Source organism: Oncorhynchus gorbuscha, linkage group LG10 (assembly GCF_021184085.1).
Source record: "Oncorhynchus gorbuscha isolate QuinsamMale2020 ecotype Even-year linkage group LG10, OgorEven_v1.0, whole genome shotgun sequence".
NCBI lineage: Eukaryota > Metazoa > Chordata > Actinopteri > Salmoniformes > Salmonidae > Oncorhynchus > Oncorhynchus gorbuscha.
The window spans coordinates 89,664,095-89,687,636 of NC_060182.1; the positions used below are offsets into that span (position 1 = coordinate 89,664,095).

Genomic DNA, 23,542 nt, shown 5'->3' on the forward strand with positions numbered 1-23,542 from the left:
GGTGCAGTGCAGTGCAGTGCACGAACAACTGTGCTTATCACCCTCACGGCAGTCAAGCAATGCAAGAGTTCACAATCTATTCCGGTAGCGACCACAACTAGACCTTGATTCAAATGTATCAAGAAATAATCGTATTTGTTTGCCAATTCAATCAACACATTTACATTGTTTAAACCACACGTTTACAAGTCTCATTCAAACAAATGACTGCTCCAATAAGCCCCCTATGGTGAACGACATGTGAACGAGAGGCTCGTAGAATCATGACTCAAGTTTTCAGTTCGTCGTTCGCCCCTAAGTGTTCATGATGCTCTGGGCAGTAATGTCAGTAAAGTCAGTAAAAAAGAGCTGAACTTCCCATCATTAAACAGTGATTCAACACCAGAGCAGTGTCCACAGCAGCAGCCCAGCAGTCAGACAGAAAGAGAGACCCACTTCCTGCCTTCAGCCCGGGATAGCGGCCAGGATGGAGTATTTCTGTCAACGTGGCAAGCTGGCGTTAGAGCCAGGCAGACCCGCGACGCAGAAGAGCCCCGGAATACAACAGAGCAGTGGTGGAAAAAGTCCTTCAAATGTCCTACTTGAATGAAAGTAAAATTTACCTTAATAGAAAATGACTCAAGTAAAAGTCACCCAGTAAAATACTATTTGAGTAAAAGTCCAAAGGTATCTGGTTTTAAATGTACTTCAGTACAGTTGTGGAAAAAGTACTAAATTGTCATAATTGGGTAAAAAGTAAAAGCTATACATCAAACTCCTGATATTATGTAAACGGAACGGCACGATTCCTGTTGAGTTGTTTTCACGGACAGACAGGGGCACACGCCAACACTCAGACATTCTTTACAAGCACTCCAGTTGTGTTTAGTGAGTCCGCCAGATCAGAGGCTGTAGGCATGACAACGTGCTATATTGATAGGTGTGTGGATTGGAACATATTGCTGTCCTGCCTGAGCATTCGAAGCATAACGAATACGTTTGGGTGCCAGGGAAAATGTATGTAAAGTAAAAAAGTACATTATTTTCTTTAGGAATGTAGTGGAGTAAAAGTTGTCAAAAATAGTAAAGTACAGATACTCCCAAAAACTTAACAAAAAAATACTTGAAACTACTACTTCAGTATTTAACACCATTGAGAAAGAGAATTTTTTAAATATCTGAATGTCTCGGTCTCTCCCAATGCCTTGTTTGACATCACAGTGTTGGGATGCTCCTCTATGAACCCTTCCAGAACTACAGACAGAGGTTGGGCCAGAAATCCCCTGGAACACAAACAGAGAGACTAAAACCAGAGGGAGGCTGAGGAATACATTTGAATCTTACAGAGAGAGAGGAGGAAGAGAGAAACTGACTGGGGGAAAAAATAACAGTTTTAGATAGAAAATACATGTAGAGATTAAGACAGGATAGAGAGAGAGAGAGAGACATGGAGAGAGAGCCAGAGAGAGGGGGGGAGAGAGAGACACCGCCAAAGATAAGAGTGAGGGAGAGCGAAAGAGACATGGAGAGAGAGCCAGAGAGAGGGGGGGAGAGAGAGAGAGACACCGCCAAAGATAAGAGTGAGGGAGAGCGAAAGAGACATGGAGAGAGAGCCAGAGAGAGAGAAAAGGAGAGGGAGAGACATGGAGAGAGAGCCAGAGAGAGGGGGAGAGAGAGAGAGACACCGCCAAAGATAAGAGTGAGGGAGAGCGAAAGAGACATGGAGAGAGAGCCAGAGAGAGAGAAAAGGAGAGGGAGAGACATGGAGAGAGAGCCAGAGAGGGGGGAGAGAGACATGGAGAGAGAGCCAGAGAGAGGGGGGAGAGAGACACCGCCAAAGATAAGAGTGAGGGAATGCGAAAGAGACATGGAGAGAGAGCCAGAGAGGGGGGAGAGAGAGAGACACCGCCAAAGATAAGAGTGAGGGAGAGCGAAAGAGACATGGAGAGAGAGCCAGAGAGAGGGGGGGAGAGAGACACCGCCAAAGATAAGAGTGAGGGAGAGCGAAAGAGACATGGAGAGAGAGCCAGAGAGAGAGAAAAGGAGAGGGAGAGAGAGATAGAGAAAAGGAGAGGGAGAGAGAGGATAGATAGAGAGCCAGAGAGAGAGGAAAGGAGAGGGAGAGAGAGAGAGAGAGGATAGAGAGAGAGCCAGAGAGAGAGGAAAGGAAAGGGAAAGGAAAGGGAGAGAGGGAGAGAGAGGATAGAGAGAGAGCCAGAGAGAGAGGAAAGGAGAGGGAGAGAGAGAGCGAGAGAGAGAGAGGATAGAGAGAGAGCCAGAGAGAGAGGAAAGGAAAGGGAGAGAGGGAGAGAGAGGATAGAGAGAGAGCCAGAGAGAGAGAAAGGAGAGGGAGAGAGAGAGAGAGAGGATAGAGAGAGAGCCAGAGAGAGAGAAAAAATGAGAGGGAGAGAGAGGATAGAGAGAGAGCCAGAGAGAGAGGAAAGGAGAGGGAGAGAGAGAGAGAGAGGATAGAGAGAGAGCCAGAGAGAGAGGAAAGGAAAGGGAGAGAGAGGGAGAGAGAGAGAGCCAGAGAGAGAGGAAAGGAGAGGGAGAGAGAGGGAGAGAGAGGATAGAGAGAGAGCCAGAGAGAGAGAGAGGAAAAAGGGAAAGAGGGAAGCTCAAAGCACAGCCGTGAGAAACTGCTGCAGTCAGGAGAATTCCATTCTAACATCTGTTTCTCATTCCAACAATGGAGGCCTTTGACACCCACCCACGTCTACATGTACCCCGACTCCTGCATACACAGTCTCCATGTACCCCGACTCCTGCATACACAGTCTCCATGTACCCCGACTCCTGCATACACAGTCTCCATGTACCCCGACTCCTGCATACACAGTCTCCATGTACCCCGACTCCTGCATACACAGTCTCCATGTACCCCGACTCCTGCATACACAGTCTCCATGTACCCCGACTCCTGCATACACAGTCTCCATGTACTCCTGCCCAGACTCCTGCATACACAGTCTCCATGTACCCCGACTCCTGCATACACAGTCTCCATGTAGGCTCCCGACTCCTGCATACACAGTCTCCATGTACCCCGAACTCCTGCATACACACTATTCATGAACCCCTTTTAGTAATTACTCCTGCATACACAGTAAGGTCTTCCCGACTCCTGCATACACAGTGAACATGATGTTTCTACTATCCCATGTGGCGCCGGCAGGGGGAACCCCGACTCCTGCATACACAGTCAACATGTAGCGCATCCCCGACTCCTGCATACACAGTCGACATTTACCCCTGGGATGACTCCTGCATACACAGCCGCACATCTTTTACACGCACCCCGACTCCTGCATACACAGGCTCCATGCAACAATTCCTGACAGCTCCACAGGATAGGGAATGTTTTGATTCAACAGGAATGTTAGGGATGTAGAGACATGTACAGAACGGTGGGGAGTGAGCTACACGTTTAGAACCTTGTTCATCACCAACAAACCCTGCATTTTATTCTATTCAGAACCTTTTAGTAATTACATGGAACCTTGTATTATCGAAAGGGTTCCACTTGGAACCATTTCTTTCATTGCCCAGTTGTCAAATCCGCGGAGTGGACTCCAGTTCAGAGGAGTTTTTCATAAGGTCTTCCTATGAGGACAATTGAAGAACCTTCTTTCTAAGAGTGTTGCTAGTGGGAAAGGAAAGAGCAGAATGTCAGAGGGGGACGATGGATGAACATGATGTTTCTACTGTCCCAGTGGTTCCCAAACTGTGGCGCCGGCATGGGGGAACCCAGTCCGGCATTTAAACTTACTCTTGAATGTTGTAATAGTAGAATGCACAAGAAGCAATTTCCAAAATTGGGTAGCGCATCATCAGGTCCTCTTGTCATATTAGTGATTGCATACCTTAGTGAGATGTTTACTCAGGGGGCCAGAGTATTAAAGGTTGGGAACCCCTGTACAATCCCTTTTTACTCCTCCACTGTGTTTAGAAGACATGGACTGTATGTTGTGCAAGAAAAACAGTCAGTGTACCACGGAGCTCCAGGAAGTTATGGAAATAGAGACAGGAAGGACTGACAGACAGCACTACGATATCCCCAAGGCATGCTGTAATCATAAACATTACACAATAGAGAGGACGAAGAAGAGGAATATGAAGAAAAGAAGTGCGGAGAAGAAGAGTCATGAAGATGCTAGGTCAATACAGACAGGATACAGTAGTGTCGTCAGACTGAGGTGACCTTGTTTCCCTCTCCAGTTGGAAGTGCTGTTCTAAACAGTCATACAGCTGGACCCTGGTACAGGTCAGTGTGGCCCTCCCCTGGTCTCACTTGGTTTTTGCATTTGGTAGGGAAATGTTGCCCTCAATCATACACTGTATATCAGCTGCATCTCAAAATGTATAGTCCCAGATGTGTTCGTGCTCTTGAGAAATCCATTGTCATTGTCAGACAAAACATGTTTGTTTTGGCACACAGTCTGACTCCGGCTAGAAATCACCTCTGTGGACCCCCAAAACCACTTCCTACTTCTTCCTAACATCTGTCCCAGATCAAACACAGCGGCCGAACAGGATATGACTATTTAGTGTGGTCCTCTGGCCAACTCTGGCTTATCAGGGGCGGCAGGTAGCCTACTGGTTAGAGTGTTGGACCAAAAGGTTGCAAGGTTGCAAGATCAAATCACACCGAGCTGACAACGTAAAAAGCTGTCGTTCTGCCTCCTGAACAAGGCAGTTAACCCCAATTTCTAGGCCATCATTGTTCATTGGCCGAATTTGTTCCTAACTGACTTGGCTAGTTAAATAAAATAAAGATGTATATAAATACAATATCAGCTGAGTAGCTTACAATCTGCAGTAGGCCTGGCTGGCAGAGCTCCACTGGAACAGGGAGAGAGGGAAGATGTACGCTTCTCAGCTGAAGATGGATCAGAAATGTGGGCGGGGCACTGGGCAGATTGTATCATATCATATGAACCAATGTGATGCAACGCTTTGTAATAAGGGGAATGGCCCATTATACTACATCCACTCTGTATCTATGCCAGCCTGAAGGAATAGCCGTGAGATCAAACTTCACATGGTCTTCTACACCTCAGAGCACCAGGATAAAGCCTCAGACAAATAACTGTTGATACGAAAAGAGGTTTATGACAAAGTGTTTCCTTGACAATTAAATATCACTCATCGTCTCCAGCACCTAACAATCCACTCATACTGCCAAGGGCAGGCATCCGAGTAGAGGTCGGAGGTGTCTGCCTTTGCCAAGCATGTCATCGTTGTGTCTCACTATAAAAAACGTAGAATGTAACCAACTGTGTTAAAATCCGCTAAACCATGGTTGGTTACCAGTTACCACTTTATTCCGTGCTGTAAGTGCTGGCGTAAAAAAGACATTCAGGTCGATATCAGCGTAGAATTCCATCCCACATCCCACTCCATAAGATCAGCCTCCAGACATGTTTGTTTGTCAGACGGGGAAATAACAGCCCCATAATAGCCTATTTTAGGGTGCTGTGTAGGACGCAGACTGACTGGCCCCAACTAGATTTCCATCAGCACGGCCTAACTGAAGTAGAAAGTTGTGAATGGTATTAACTCTATACTACAGGGCATCAGGACATGACATGTGAATGGTATTAACTCTATACTACAGGGCATCAGGACATGACATGTGAATGGTATTAACTCTATACTACAGGGCATCAGGACATGACATGTGAATGGTATTAACTCTATACTACAGGGCATCAGGACATGACATGTGAATGGTATTAACTCTATACTACAGGGCATCAGGACATGACATGTGAATGGTATTAACTCTATACTACAGGGCATCAGGACATGACATGTGAATGGTATTAACTCTATACTACAGGGCATCAGGACATGACATGTGAATGGTATTAACTCTATACTACAGGGCATCAGGACATGACATGTGAATGGTATTAACTCTATACTACAGGGCATCAGGACATGACATGTGAATGGTATTAACTCTATACTACAGGGCATCAGGACATGACATGTGAATGGTATTAACTCTATACTACAGGGCATCAGGACATGACATGTGAATGGTATTAACTCTATACTACAGGGCATCAGGACATGACATGTGAATGGTATTAACTCTATACTACAGGGCATCAGGACATGACATGTGAATGGTATTAACTCTATACTACAGGGCATCAGGACATGACATGTGAATGGTATTAACTCTATACTACAGGGCATCAGGACATGACATGTGAATGGTATTAACTCTACTTCATGACATGTGAATGGTATTAACATACTACAGGGCATCAGGACATGACATGTGAATGGTATTAACTCTATACTACAGGGCATCAGGACATGACATGTGAATGGTATTAACTCTATACTACAGGGCATCAGGACATGACATGTGAATGGTATTAACTCTATACTACAGGGCATCAGGACATGACATGTGAATGGTATTAACTCTATATATTATATGTATATAATATAATTAATTAGTTAATTATATGTCTTAACTCTATTCACTATGTGTCACCCAGTTGATAAAAGCACTAACACCCAAAGTTGTGGGTTCAGTTCCCGCAGAGATCATATACATGACTAAAGATCCAGTGGTTTTTCATCCACTCCACAAATTTATTGTTAACAAACTATTGTTTTGGCAAGTCGGTTAGTACATCTACTTTGTGCATGATTTATTTTTTTTTCTCCATTTTTTCAACAATTGTTTACAGACAGATATATTCACTTATAATTCACAGTATCACATTTCCAGTGGGTCAGACGTTTACATACACCAAGTTGACTGTGCCTTTAAACAGCTTGGAAAATTCCATTTGAGGCAATTTGGAGGTGTACCTGTGGATGTATTTCAAGGCCTACCTTCAAACTCACTGCCTCTTTGCTTGACATCATGGGAAAATCAAAAGAAATCAGCCAAGATCTACAATTTCTTTTCTGAGACCACAAGCCTGGATCATCCTTGGGAGCAATTTCCAAGCGTCTGAAGGTCCCACGCTCATCTGTACAAACAATAGTACGCAAGTATAAACACGGGACCACACAGCCGTCATACCACTCAGGAAGGAGACGTGTTCTGTCTCCTAGAGATGAATGTACTTTGGTGCGAAAAGTGCAAATCAATCCCAGAACAGCAAAGGACCTTGTGAAGATGCTGGAGGTATCTTTTTCCACAGTAAAACGAGTCCTATATCGACATAACCTGAAAGCCACTCAGCAAGAAAGAAGCCACTGCTCCAAAACCGGCATAAAAAAAGCCAAACTACAGTCTGCAACTACACATCGGGACAAAGATCGTACTTGTCATCTTGTCTGATGAAACAAAAATAGAACTGTTTGGCCATAATGAACATTGTTATGTTTGGAGGAAATAGGGGGAGGCTTGCAAGCCGAAGAACACCATCCCAACCATGAAGCACGGGGGTGGCAGCATCATATGTTGGGCGCGCTTTGCTGCAGGAGGGACTGTATGTATGTATGTATGTATGTATGTATGTATGTATGTATGTATGTATGTATGTATGTATGTATGCATGCATGCATGTATGTATGCATGCATGTATGTATGCATGCATGCATGCATGCATGTATGTATGTATGTATGTATGTATGTATGTATGTATGTATGTATGTATGTATGTATGTATGTATGTATGTATGTATGTATGTATGTATGTATGTATGTATGTATGTATGTATGTATGTATGTATGTATGTATGTATGTATGTATGTATGTATGTATGTATGTAATAATAATAATATAATATATGCCATTTAGCAGACGCTTTTATCCAAAGCGACTTACAGTCATGTGTGCATACATTTTAGGTATGGGTGGTCCCGGGGATCGTATGTTTGTATGTATGTATGTATGTATGTATGTATGTATGTATGTATGTTTGTATGTATGTATGTATGTATGTATGTATGTATGTATAATCACATCTGTCATATTTTATTTGTATTTATTTAACTAGTCAAGTCAGTTAAGAACAAATTCTTATTTACAATGCCGGCCTACCCCGGGCAAACCCTAAGGACGCTGGGCCAAATGTGCGCCGCCCTATGGGACTCCCAATCACGGTCGGTTGTAAATACAGCCTGGAATCGAACCAGGGTCTGTGATACAGAGCCTTAGACCGCTGTGCCACTCTCCAGCCCCTATGATGATAGCAGCAGTATGATGGTGTATGATAAGCAGATGGTGGGAAACTGACACCTTCGTTGAGGTATAGAACTGATAAGTGGTTTCTAAACTAATGTATTAGTGTATAAATAGTTAACACATTGGTTGATATTATGCCAAATGGGGGGGGGGGGGGGGCACTAATCCTACATAGCCTTAGCCTTATATAGTTTCATGTGTCATCATCAGAGTCCAGCAAATCTTCTAAGTTAATTTGGGTATTCACGGAGGTGTCACGATACCTGATCGTGGAGGTGTTTTATTAAAATACAGAGCCAGTTTAACAGGTTAAGCCAAGGAATCAAGAGACTCAACAGTCTGTAGCAGTCTGAACGCCTGGTTTAACCAGATCCCCTATATAGTGCCCTACTTTTAACCAGATCCCCTATATAGTGCCCTACTTTTAACCAGATCCCCTATATAGTGCCCTACTTTTAACCAGATCCCCTATATAGTGCCCTACTTTTAACCAGATCCCCTATATAGTGCCCTACTTTTAACCAGATCCCCTATATAGTTCCCTACTTTTAACCAGATCCTCTATATAGTGCCCTACTTTTAACCAGATCCCCTATATAGTGCCCTACTTTTAACCAGATCCCCTATATAGTGCCCTACTTTTAACCAGATCCCCTATATAGTGCCCTACTTTTAACCAGATCCCCTATATAGTGCCCTACTTTACATATACACCCTACTTCCATTTTTTAGAATTTTTTGAAAACAAGTTATTTTTTAATTTCACTTCACCAATTTGGACTATTTGTGTATGTCCATTACATGAAGTCCAAGTAAAAATCTATTTAAATTGCAGGTTGTAATGCAACAAAATAGGAAAAACACTAAGGGGGATGAATACTTTTGCAAGGCACTGTATGTCAGTTTTGGAGTGTGCCCCTGGCTATCCATACAACAAAATGTAAAAAATATTCCTTAATAAGGAATTTGAAATGATTTATACTTGATTCTTAAGTATATTTAAACAAAATACTTTCCCTCAAGTAGGATTTTACTGGGTACTTTTTCCACCACTGGTGCCATGTAAGAGTAAATGTTGTAACATAGCCGACAGCCAGACAACATCATCAAGGTGTGTTTGAAGTCATGAAACGTGACTAACGGTTATTATGATTGACTAAATGAATAGCAATTTCCTGTCATAGTATGACTCAACTTGTCTACACATTCATGGTGGTGAATGTATAGACTGCAATCACACTTATTTAGTTGTGATGATTTAATCGTCATAGTGAATTAACAAAAAAAAATTTCAACGGTGCTTTTGGACAGGGAAGGTGTAATCATTTTTAAACCATTTGTTACCTTTCACTACCTTTAGATAAAAAAGTACTTCAGAGTAGAACTTTAAAGTTAAATCACAGACCAGACCAACAGTTTTAGAGTGTTAATAATAATTTTAAATGGGTTAGGAATAATATGTTTTTTTTTAAAAAGGTTTCAAATCATTTCACATTTTGTTCCCACATTCATTCATTTGATGGTTTTCGCACATTATTCCAAATGCTTGTATCACAAGAATCTAGTTGTGTTTTTCGTTTTTCTGAGTGTTTATGTCCGCTTGTTCTCATGTTGTCTTTTGTGTCGTCGTCGCCACCTTCCCATTAACACACACCAAGCCCCTCCATAAGCCCCTACACATATTTTGCAGATGTTAGCAGGTGTAGCAAAATGTTGATGTTCTTCCAACAGTTCTTCCTCTCTGACAAGTTTTAACTTGCTATTGCATTTGAGGTTCTATAATGCCTGCTAGTCATTATTAGTGAATGTACATTCTGGTTCTGGTTAAATTTATCTTCAAAATTGCATTTTTCATAGACAAACCTGTAAGCCAGAGCAGTGATTTTTGCAAAAAAATAATAATCACTTTGCGGAAGGCTTATATTTAGCCGAGGTATAATTTCACAAGCCCTGAATTACGTAGATTATTGCTGACTGTTTGAAATGCACTAAATCTGACCTTTAAATATTGTACAACAAAGCTTATTTCGAGATTTGTTTTAAGCGAGATACTCTACATATAGTGAATCGGCCATAAGTTTGAAAACAATATAGATATGATTTATAGGCCATATCGCCCAGCCCTACATACTAGACTCACACACACCCCAAACACACACCCGTAGTACACACACACACACACACACACACACACACACACACACACACACACACACACACACACACACACACACACACACACACACACACACACACACACACACACACACACACACACACACACACACACACACACACACACACACAAACACACACACACACACACACAACCTCAAACCGCCGAGCTTCCAGGCATGTTTAAACAGTCAGCAGCAGTCTCTCTTTCTCACCTCGCTCTTTCACCTGCTCCTCTCTCACCCCTCCCTCCCTCCCTCCCTCGCTCCTCCCTCCATCCCTCCCCTCTCCTCCGTCCCTCCCCTCCCTCCTCTCTCGCTCCTCTCCTCCCTCTCCTCCCTACCCCCCCCCCCCTCCCTCCCTCCCTCCCTCCCTCGCTCCTCCTCCCTCCATCCCTCCCCTCTCCTCCGTCCCTCCACTCCCTCCTCTCTCGCTCCTCTCCTCCCTCCCCTCCCCCTCCCCCTCTCTCCCTCCCTCCCTCCCTTCCTCCCTCCCTCCCCTCCCTCGAGGCTCATCATGGAGCTCTGTATTCAGCTCTGTGACATGCTAAACTAGCATAAGAAGACCCATGCTCTGAGAAGAGAAATCACCTCAACCCTTATATCCGCTCAGAACAGAGTATGTGGCCATAAATAAAAGGGTTGGGAAAAACAAACTGGTATTATTCATATACAATACACCCACAGCCTGGCGTTTTGTTTTAAATGAGGCAAATCCTTCTGTTAAAAACAACTTAGCTGATGAAAGGTATTGTATGACACAACAGGATATGCACAGGCATATCAATACAAAATCTGGGATACTCCCCTGGTTCTGAAAATCATGTTTACAACCACAGTCAATAGAAGCCTGGGATACTGCCCTGGTTCTGAAGATCATGTTTACAACCACAGTCAATAGAAGCCTGGGATACTGCCCTGGTTCTGAAAATCATGTTTACAACCACAGTCAATAGAAGCCTGGGATACTGCCCTGGTTCTGAAAATCATGTTTACAACCACAGTCAATAGAAGCCTGGGATACTGCCCTGGTTCTGAAGCTCATGTTTACAACCACAGTCAATAGAAGCCTGGGATACTCCCCTGGTTCTGAAGATCATGTTTACAACCACAGTCAATAGAAGCCTGGGATACTGCCCTGGTTCTGAATATCATGTTTACAACCACAGTCAATAGAAGCCTGGGATACTGCCCTGGTTCTGAAGATCATGTTTACAACCACAGTCAATAGAAGCCTGGGATACTGCCCTGGTTCTGAAAATCATGTTTACAACCACAGTCAATAGAAGCCTGGGATACTGCCCTGGTTCTGAAAATCATGTTTACAACCACAGTCAATAGAAGCCTGGGATACTGCCCTGGTTCTGAAGCTCATGTTTACAACCACAGTCAATAGAAGCCTGGGATACTCCCCTGGTTCTGAAGATCATGTTTACAACCACAGTCAATAGAAGCCTGGGATACTGCCCTGGTTCTGAATATCATGTTTACAACCACAGTCAATAGAAGCCTGGGATACTGCCCTGGTTCTGAAGATCATGTTTACAACCACAGTCAATAGAAGCCTGGGATACCGCTAGTAGTCTAGCACCGCTAGTAGTCTGGTAGTCTAGCACCGCTAGTTGTCCAGCACCGCTAGTAGTCTAGCACCGCTAGTAGTCTGGTAGTCTAGCACCGCTAGTTGTCCAGCACCGCTAGTAGTCCAGCACCGCTAGTTGTCCAGCACCGCTAGTTGTCCAGCACCGCTAGTTGTCCAGCACCGCTAGTAGTCTGTCTAGCACCGCTAGTTGTCCAGCACCGCTAGTTGTACAGCACCGCTAGTTGTGTAGCACCGCTAGTTGTCCAGCACCGCTAGTTGTCCAGCACCGCTAGTAGTCTGGTAGTCTAGCACCGCTAGTTGTCCAGCACCGCTAGTAGTCTAGTAGTCTAGCACCGCTAGTTGTCCAGCACCGCTAGTTGTCCAGCACCGCTAGTTGTCTAGCACCGCTAGTTGTCCATCACCGCTAGTTGTCCAGCACCGCTAGTTGTCCAGCACCGCTAGTTGTCCATCACCGCTAGTTGTCCATCACCGCTAGTTGTCCATCACCGCTAGTTGTCCATCACCGCTAGTTGTCCATCACCGCTAGTTGTCCATCACCGCTAGTTGTCCAGTACCGCTAGTTGTCCAGTACCGCTAGTTGTCCATCACCGCTAGTTGTCCAGTACCGCTAGTTGTCCAGCACCGCTAGTTGTCCAGCACCGCTAGTTGTCCATTACCGCTAGTTGTCCATCACCGCTAGTTGTCCAGCACCGCTAGTTGTCCAGCACCGCTAGTTGTCCATCACCGCTAGTTGTCCAGCACCGCTAGTTGTCCAGCACCGCTAGTTGTCTAGCACCGCTAGTTGTCCAGCACCGCTAGTTGTCCAGCACCGCTAGTTGTCCAGCACCGCTGTAAGCGCCAACTCCAGAAGGAGACCAAGTATGACTGGTAGGGAAAAGCAATCCAATAAGGGAAACAGACACCTGCAGGAAGGATGACCTATTTCCCTTTAGTCCTGATGGTAGATTTCTCTAATGGACACTAGGAGGAGGAATCTGACCACAGTGTTGGATAAAGAACAGAGTTACTGTTGGTTAAATGGGAGCTAGCCAACGGCATCTTTCTGCTTGACAACTTTACAATGAGAGGGAGGTTTGAGTGAGTAAAATCTAATTTGATTTGTCACATGCATTGAATACAGGGTGCTGACCTTACCGTGAAATGCTTACTTACAAGCCCTTAACCACATATGCAGTTTTAAGAAAATAAGAGTTAAAATGTGTGTGTGTGTGTGTGTGTGTGTGTGTGTGTGTGTGTGTGTGTGTGTGTGTGTGTGTGTGTGTGTGTGTGTGTGTGTGTGTGTGTGTGTGTGTGTGTGTACCAACCTTCGAGGAGTTGGAGATAAAAGACAGGCAGAATGGAAGGGAGAGTATCTCTCCGTTTCAATGATGATAACAGTCGCCCCATCCTTTCTCCATGGTGCCATCAGTCTTACGTTACTGTGCCATATTGTCCTCAGACACTTACAACTCCAGGAACACAGTTCACAGATAAGATATGACTAAAGGGTAAAGTATACTCATGGACTGTCCCCCAAATAGCGCCACGTTACTTATATAGTGTAGGACAAGTAACAGACTTAAAAATGGCCAGTGCATTCGGAAAGTATTCAGACCCCATGACTTTTTCCATATTTTGTTACGTTACAGCCTTATTCTAAATGGATTAAATTGTAGTTTTTTTCATCAATCTATACACCATAATGACAAAGCAAAAACAGGTTTAGACATTTTTGCAAATTTACACAAGTATGTGGACCATTTACTCAGTACTTTGTTGAAGCACCTTTGGCAGCAATTACAGCCTCAAGTCTTCTTGAGTGTGACGCTACAAGCTTGGCACACCTGTAATTGGGGAGTTTCTCCCATTCTTCTCTGCAGATCTTCTCAAGCACTGTCTCATTGGATGGGGAGCATCGCTGCACAGCTATTTTCAGGTCTCCCCAGGTTAAAGTCCGGGCTCTGGCTCAGCCGCTGAAGGACATTTAGAGACTTCTCACGAAGACACTCCTGCGATGTCTTGGCTGTGTGCTTAGGATCATTGTCCTGTTGGAAGGTGAACCTTCGCCTCAGTCTGAGGTCCTGAGTGCTCTGGAGCAGGTTTTCATCAAGGCTCTCTGTACATTGCTCCGTTCATCTTTCCCTCGATCTTGACTAGTCTCCCAGTCCCTGCCGTGGAAAAACATTCCCACAGCATGATGCTGCCACCACTATGCTTCACCATAGGGATGGTGCCAGGTTTCCTGCAGATGTAATGCTTGGCATTCAGGCCAAAGAGTTCAATCTGGGTTTCATCCAGAGAATCTTGTTTCTCATGGTCAGAGTCCATTTTGGTAAACACCAAGTGGGCTGTCATGTGCCTTTTACTGAAGAGTGGCTTCCATCTGGCCACTACAATAAATGGTGAAGTGCTGCAGAAATGGTTGTCTTTCTGGAAGGTTCTCCCAACTCCACAGAGGAACTCTGGAGCGTGACCCGAGTGACCATCGGGTTCTTGGTCACCTCCCTGACCAAGGCACTTCTCCCCCGATTGCTCACAGCGGCCAGCTCTAGGAAAAGTCTTGGTGGTTACAAACTTCTTCCATTTACGAATGGAGGCCACTGTGTTCTTGGGACTTTCTATGCTACAGATATGTTTTGGTACCCTTCCCCAAATCTGTGCCTTGACACAATCCTGTCTGAGCTCTATGGACAATTCCTTTGACCTCATGGCTTGGTTTTTGCTCTGTCATGCATTGTCAACTGTGGGACCTTATATAGACAGGTGTGTGCCTTTCCAAATCATGTCCAACAAATTGAATTTACCGCAGGTGGACTCCAATCAAGTTGTAGAAACATCTCAAGGATGATCAAAGGAAACAGGATGCACCTGAGCTCAATTTCGAGTCTCACAGCAAAGAGTCTAAAAACCGTTTTTGCTTTGTCATTGGGGTATTGTATGTAGATTGATGAGGGAAAAAACATTTCATCCATTTTAGAATAAGGCTGTAACATAACAAAATGTGGAAAAGGGGTCTGAATACTTTCCAAATGCACTGTATGCCAAACAAAAATAATTGATTTCAAAAGGTGGACAAACTATACAACAAAATGAGAACTTTACAAAAACACATTTTCGGGAAGAACAGATGCCAAGATTGGTAACAGAATTTCTGTCAAATCCCCCTCAGTTTTTTTATTCCCACGTTTTCCAAAAATGTAAATATCCACTCCGAATTAAGAGTCAACGATGTCTGCGGAAAGAAGGGGGTGTCAGCTATGACGTGACACATTGAAAAACATCTATTTTGATCATTTAAGTGGATTTACATCCTGTAACGGAATTGCGAAAAAGGAATTTCATCCGTTCCGGATCTGTACAACAAAGAAATGCATAATGAATGTCCTTCTCTTCACGGTGAAGTATCCTAAACAGATACACAAATATAAATATACAAAATCCTCTTTGTATATATGGGCATTATTCTACACACCTGGCTATTATTTTAATGAGCTCTGACCCCAAACAAGACCAAATTTGGATGGCCCAGACCAAATCTGAACCAATCCTAGAAGTTAAGAATATTTCGAAGATAACGCAGAGAGAGGACGACAGAGGACGAGAGGTCAATAAAGTACTAAGGATCAAGGGAAATTGTGGATTTTCTGTAACAGGGGATTAATGCAGAGACATGGGAGGAATTTGTCTATATATTGAGTCTGAAACAGAATAGTTGGTATTTGGCCATTGGCCCAGTTTTATTGCAAAGAATTCTAATTGGTCAACCACAGGCTAGGGCGGGGTTATAAACTACATCCTGTCTCTTTGTTCAGGAGAGAATCACTGAACACATGAACATCTACCTCCCCGCATGATTCGTCCTATTTGAATAAGAATAAATCAATTTTCCTTTCCTTAATTTGCTTTGGGGGTCTGTGTTATTGAAGAGTAACATCATCTGCCAACAAAGTCTACCGTTTCACAAGTTTGGACATCAAAGTACAGCACAGTAGAGTTCAGTATAGTACAGCACAGTAGAGTTCAGTATAGTACAGCACAGTAGAGTTCAGTATAGTAGAGTTCAGTATAGTACAGCACAGTAGAGTTCAGTATAGTACAGCACAGTAGAGTTCAGTATAGTAGAGTTCAGTATAGTACAGCACTGTAGAGTTCAGTATAGTAGAGTTCAGTATAGTAGAGTTCAGTATAGTACAGCACAGTAGAGTTCAGTATAGTACAGCACAGTAGAGTTCAGTATAGTAGAGTTCAGTATAGTAGAGTTCAGTATAGTAGAGTTCAGTATAGTAGAGTTCAGTATAGTAGAGTTCAGTATAGTACAGCACTGTAGAGTTCAGTATAATAGAGTTCAGTATAGTACAGCACTGTAGAGTTCAGTATAATAGAGTTCAGTATAGTACAGCACTGTAGAGTTCAGTATAATAGAGTTCAGTATAGTACAGCACTGTAGAGTTCAGTATAATAGAGTTCAGTATAGTACAGCACAGTAGAGTTCAGTATAGTAGAGTTCAGTATAGTAGAGTTCAGTATAGTACAGCACAGTAGAGTTCAGTATAGTAGAGTTCAGTATAGTAGAGTTCAGTATAGTACAGCACTGTAGAGTTCAGTATAATAGAGTTCAGTATAGTACAGCACAGTAGAGTTCAGTATAGTTCAGTATAGTACAGCACAGTAGAGTTCAGTAGACTTCAGTATAGTAGAGTTCAGTATAGTACAGCACAGTAGAGTTCAGTATAGTAGAGTTCAGTATAGTAGAGTTCAGTATAGTACATTTACATTACATTTAAGTCATTTAGCAGACGCTCTAATCCAGAGCGACTTACAAATTGGACAGCACAGTAGAGTTCAGTAGAGTTCAGTATAGTAGAGTTCAGTATAGTACAGCACAGTATAGTTCAGTAGAGTTCAGCACAGTAGAGTTCAGTATAGTACAGCACAGTAGAGTTCAGTATAGTACAGCACAGTAGAGTTCAGTAGAGTTCAGTACAGTAGAGTTCAGTATAGTACAGCACAGTAGAGTTCAGTAGAGTTCAGCACAGTAGAGTTCAGTAGAGTTCAGCACAGTAGAGTTCAGTAGAGTACAGCACAGTAGAGTTCAGTATAGTACAGCACAGTAGAGTTCAGTATAGTTGAGTTCAGTATAGTACAGCACAGTAGAGTTCAGCACAGTAGAGTTCAGTACAGTTCAGCACAGTATAGTTCAGTATAGTACAGCACAGTAGAGTTCAGCACAGTATAGTAGAGTACAGCACAGTAGAGTACAGCACAGTAGAGTTCAGCACAGTAGAGTTCAGTATAGTACAGCACAGTACAGCACAGTAGAGTTCAGTATAGTACAGCACAGTAGAGTTCAGTACAGTACAGCACAGTAGAGTAGAGTTCGGCACAGTAGAGTTCAGTATAGTACAGTACAGTACAGCACAGTATAGTTCAGTATATTACAGCACAGTAGAGTTCAGTAGAGTACAGCACAGTAGAGTTCAGCACAGTAGAGTTCAGTATAGTACAGTACAGCACAGTATAGTTCAGTATATTACAGCACAGTAGAGTTCAGTATAGTACAGCACAGTAGAGTTCAGCACAGTAGAGTTCAGTATAGTACAGCACAGTAGAGTTCAGTACAGTACAGCACAGTAGAGTAGAGTTCGGCACAGTAGAGTTCAGTATAGTACAGCACAGTAGAGTTCAGCACAGTAGAGTTCAGCACAGTAGAGTTCAGTATAGTACAGCACAGTAGAGTTCAGCACAGTAGAGTTCAGTATAGTACAGCACAGTAGAGTTCAGCACAGTAGAGTTCAGTATAGTACAGCACAGTAGAGTTCAGCACAGTAGAGTTCAGTATAGTACAGCACAGTAGAGTTCAGCACAGTAGATTTCAGCACAGTAGAGTTCAGTATAGTACAGCAAAACACAGTAGAGTTCAGTATAGTACAGCACAGTAGAGTTCAGCACAGTAGAGTTCAGCACAGTAGAGTTCAGTATAGTACAGCAAAACACAGTAGAGTGGAGTCCATTATAATATATTCAACTTGAAATCATTGGTCACATTAAAAAATGGAAAACGATAGTAGTTACTTTAATAATGTTTACATATCTTGCATTACTCATTTCATATGCATATACTGTATTTTATACCATCTATTGTATCTTAGCCTATGTCACTCTGTCATTGCTCATCCATATATTCATATATTATTATTAATTTCCTTTACTTAGATTTGTGTGTATTAGGTATTTGTTGTGGAATTGTTAGATATTACTTGTCAGCACCATTCACTTTACTGTCTCTGTGTCTCTTTCCGATCTATGTGTCTCGATCTCTACGGTCTTTAATATGGCTCTGTCTCTCTACTCTGGTTCTACTGTCTCCAGTCTTACCAGAGAACATCAGTTTGGAGCAGGTGGGGCTGCTCTGTATCCTCAATCAACTAGACAAATAAGCACAAAAACAGGCCATTCTTTTTCTTCTGTTTTCTTTCAACAGCTGGAGAAGGAAACATAGAATGTATGTAGTAGCCAGAGGTAGCTGATTGGACTGCCATGTGTTAAGCCGGACTGTACCATTTTAGCGTCTTATGTGACGATTTCGCCGTCCTTGACAAAATGTCCACGTTGTGGGCACATTCGTAGGCCATAGACGATTGTCAGATGTCTTGGCCCATTCAGCGTGACAGGGTTTACGTCTTGGCCCGTTCAGCGTGACAGGGTCTACGTCTTGGCCCGTTCAGTGTGACAGGGTCTACGTCTTAGCCCGTTCAGCGTGACAGGGTCTACGTCTTGGCCCGTTCAGCGACAGGGTCTACGTCTTGGCCCTTTCAGCGTGACAGGGTCTACGTCTTGGCCCGTTCAGCGTGACAGGGTCTACGTCTTGGCCCGTTCAGCGTGACAGGGTCTACGTCTTGGCCCGTTCAGCGTGACAGGGTCTACGTCTTGTCCCGTTCAGCGTGACAGGGTCTACGTCTTGGCCCGTTCAGCGTGACAGGGTCTACGTCTTGGCCCGTTCAGCGTGACAGGGTCTACGTCTTGGCCCGTTCAGCGTGACAGGGTCTACGTCTTGGCCCGTTCAGCGTGACAGGGTCTACGTCTTGGCCCGTTCAGCGTGACAGGGTCTACGTCTTGGCCCGTTCAGCGTGACAGGGTCTACGTCTTGGCCCGTTCAGCGTGACAGGGTCTACGTCTTGGCACGTTCAGCGTGACAGGGTCTACGTCTTGGCACGTTCAGCGTGACAGGGTCTACGTCTTGGCACGTTCAGCGTGACAGGGTCTACGTCTTGGCACGTTCAGCGTGACAGGGTCTACGTCTTGGCACGTTCAGCGTGACAGGGTCTACGTCTTGGCCCGTTCAGCGTGACAGGGTCTACGTCTTGTCCCGTTCAGCGTGACAGGGTCTACGTCTTGGCCCGTTCAGCGTGACAGGGTCTTCGTCTTGGCCCGTTCAGCGTGACAGGGTCTACGTCTTGTCCCGTTCAGCGTGACAGGGTCTACGTCTTGGCCCGTTCAGCGTGACAGGGTCTATGTCTTGGCCCGTTCAGCGTGACAGGGTCTACGTCTTGGCCCGTTCAGCGTGACAGGGTCTACGTCTTGGCCCGTTCAGCGTGACAGGGTCTACGTCTTGGCCCGTTCAGCGTGACAGGGTCTACGTCTTGGCCCGTTCAGCGTGACAGGGTCTACGTCTTGTCCCGTTCAGCGTGACAGGGTCTACGTCTTGTCCCGTTCAGCGTGACAGGGTCTACGTCTGGGCCCGTTCAGCGTGACAGGGTCTATGTCTTGGCCCGTTCAGCGTGACAGGGTCTACGTCTTGGGCCGTTCATCGGCTGGTGTTACAAGCTGATCCCGGTGACTGACCAATAGGAACATGGCTGGCACGGAGTGTGCACACAATAATACAATTATTGTGAATAGTTAGAATAATATAATACTGTAGTTTGATTTAAACGTTTTCATGCTGTGCAAGAAGAGTGATTTCCCTAATAATGTTGTTTATATGATACATCTGAAATCAGGCTACCTGATAGGATTTTAAGAAATGCACAAAACGACCAATCAAAATAAAATGTTCTACTACAAGCGCTGCTGGTGCTGGCACATTGGCAGATCAAATACACCGCTGCAGAGGACGTAGCCTACGTTGGCTGACGTATCCTCTCAAGCTAATCACAGAATGTGACGACAGAACTGAAGCGAATCGTACAATCTGGTCAGGTTGATATCAAGATTTGAATTTAGTAACATCGCACAGTGTGACGTGATGATCGTAAAAGACTGAATCCGACGTACAGTCTGCAATGGCCTTTAGGGGGCTGCATGTCTATCCACCAAGCTACCAGATCCTGTCAGCCATAAGGCCTAGTGTTACAGCTGATCCCAAACCAGGTAGAGCAATGAAGGCATAAACTACAGCTTCACTAGTACTCCTTAAACTATTAGGCATAATTGTGTGGAGGAAACTACCACTGGGTTATTGCATTAGCCTACAAGGGTAAACTTCTTTTCCAGGTAATTCAATCACACAGGTATTCAGGTCGAAATATGGACAGTATGTTAAATTGAGTTATATAAGAAAACATGACGATATCATCTGCACAAAGTAATTGTATGTCTTTAGTTCAGAATAAAACATGCAGAGATTTCCCCTGCCTCTTGTCCATGATAGAAATTAAATGGAAGGAAAGCCACAGGGAGGGAATTGTTGGCATTCCTGAATACTGAAGCAAACAGGAAGAAAGGTCCCCAACAAGCAAACATATAGGCCTGCTGCAACCTGGTCTCAGAGCATATCCTATTATTCTGTATGTAAATCCCAGACAATCCATTTAGTATGACATGTTGTTTTGTATGGTATGCATTCATTTGTGGATGTCCATCACATGTATCTTATGATATGTTACGAATTTACAATTTGTATTATATACTGAACCAGAATATAAAACACAACATGTAAAGTGTTGATCCCATGTTTCATGAGCTGAAATAAAAGATCCCAGAAATGTTCCATACGCACAAAAAGCTTATTTGTGTGACATATCAAGAAGCATGGTCATTACACAGGTGCACCTTATGCTGGGGACAATAAAAGGCCACTAAAATGTGCTGTTTTGTCACACAACAAACAATGCCACAGATGTCTCAGGTTTTGAGGGAGTGTGCAATTGACATGCTGACTGCAGGAATGTCCACCAGAGCTGTTGCCAGATAACTGAATGTCCATTTCTCTACCACAAACCGCCTCTGTTGTTTTAGATCATTTGGCAGTACGTCCAATTAGTCTCACTACCGCAGACCACATGTATCCACACCAGCCCTGGACCTCCACTTCCGGCTTCTAATTTCAGTTTCCCAAATGTATATTTACTATGTTACGTCTAGGTTATGAGACCAGGCTGGACACACACACACACCTCTCTTCTACCACATGTCCTAGTTTTTCCTAGTTTTATGCTAGTTGTATCCTTCTATACCCATTTCTAATATTCTATTTGATTTCTATACAGTCTCCCCTTCAACAGCCTGCATGTCTCCCCGTGCAGAGTCATTTAATTCCAGAACAGTAGTATAGCATGGTTATAATAGAATGCCAGATACCATTCCAGAACAGTATTATAGCATGGTTATAATAGAATGCCAGATTCCATTCCAGAACAGTATTATAGCATGGTTATAATAGAATGCCAGATTCCATTCCAGAACAGTATTATAGCATGGATTATAATAGAATGCCAGATTCCATTCCAGAACAGTATTATAGCATGGTTATAATAGAATGCCAGATTTCATTCCAGAACAGTATTATAGCATGGTTATAATAGAATGCCAGATTCCATTCCAGAAAAGTATTATAGCATGGTTATAATAGAATGCCAGATTCCATTCCAGAACAGTATTATAGCATGGTTATAATAGAATGCCAGATTTCATTCCAGAACAGTATTATAGCATGGTTATAGCATGGTTATAATAGAATGCCAGATTCCATTCCAGAACAGTATTATAGCATGGTTATAATAGAATGCCAGATTTCATTCCAGAACAGTATTATAGCATGGTTATAATAGAATGCCAGATTTCATTCCAGAACAGTATTATAGCATGGTTAATGCCAGATTTCATGCCAGAACAGTAGTATAGCATGGTTATAATAGAATGCCAGATTTCATTCCAGAACAGTATTATAGCATGGTTATAATAGAATGCCAGATTCCATTCCAGAACAGTATTATAGCATGGTTATAATAGAATGCCAGATTCCATTCCAGAACAGTATTATAGCATGGTTATAATAGAATGCCAGATTTCATTCCAGAACAGTATTATAGCATGGTTATAATAGAATGCCAGATTCCATTCCAGAGGACAGGAAGCCTAAAATAAGAAGTCAAAAAAAGTGTGACCCCTTCCAGAATGGAACAGTGATGATGTTCTAGGGAAGACATGTAGTAATGCGCAACTTAATCACAAATTGAGCATGCTGGCTGCTGTTATTAGGTTTGAAAAACATACCACTTCCAGGTGGCATTTGACACTAGAGACCGCATCCTACAGTAAACTTGGTGCCAGTCTTTTTTTACGGAAAGTATAGCCAACTGTAATGATAACAAGTACTGCACTAGCTGGTGTGTGTAAATGCATTGGAACGAAACAGTGAGGGGAGGGTCATATAAAAAGGAATATGTCGATGAGCCAGAGGCATTAAATAACGATGAGAGGGTCAAATTAGTGCTCACAAAATGTAGAATAAACATCAGCCATTATAGTAAGGATGATCGATACATTGTTGCAACAAAATGCATCTCTGTCTCAAGTTCGTAATGTTGCCTATAACGGATAGAGGCAACATTCTGACAGCATCGCTAGCTAAATTGTAGGCACAGGAATTGATCGGGTCCGGGTTGTTTTGAACAACCAACCGTTGACCACACTTTAATCAGTTTTGAAATACTGTTCGAAAACATATATTGCAAACATAGAACGAGTGAATACATTTTATAACATTCGTGTAGCCTAATATAGTTTATAAATGTTGGAATAGCAGGACAGAATAACTTCGTCCATGCGCGCAGATGAGGTGGATCAGTTAAATTAGTGGCAAGAGAAATTGACAAAGAACGAAAGCAGAGATGTAAAATGCCGCTTTTGAAATAAACTTACCTTTCAATGAGAAAAACTAATCCTAACTCCTTTAAAACAAAAAGTATTATCCGATGAAGTTGTATCCAAACGCTTTAGTATATCCAATTTATCGTCAGCAAATGCAGGCTAAAGTTTGAAATATAGACGGGGGCAGAGCTGCTTCGTCGAGCGCCACATTTATATGCCTTTGAATCAGTAACAAGTAGCCTAGGATTACATGTGCTGGATAGACGGCTTCAAATCACGGATGGCGGGGGTTCGTTTAGATTTGACATCATTTCGTTTTTGTTTTACTAGCAAATGTTCTTCAGTGAAAATATCCTTAAATTCATGTTAATTATAATAATCCAAACATTATCGTACAGATATCCCGTTGCTCTTTTGATATGTAAGAAAAATACTATGTAGAACGTACTGATACCCCTCAACGACCAATAGTTGGTATCGCTAACGGATGTCTGTCATTCCATTCCTCCGGTCCCATTCCCGACTGTAGCAGTGCAGCAGTATTTTGGAAGCCT

At 43.3% G+C, this 23,542-nt stretch overlaps 1 protein-coding gene across 1 annotated transcript in view; it reads right to left on the reverse strand.

Moving 5' to 3' along the window:
• Positions 1 to 23,218, reverse strand: part of LOC124046718 (FERM domain-containing protein 6-like) — a 63,648-nt gene extending 40,430 nt beyond the window's left edge. The window contains exon 1 of the mRNA XM_046367428.1: positions 23,040 to 23,218. The gene's annotated coding sequence lies outside the window, so the exon portion shown is untranslated. The remainder of the gene's footprint in view (positions 1 to 23,039) is intronic.
• Positions 23,219 to 23,542: the final 324 nt, after the last annotated feature.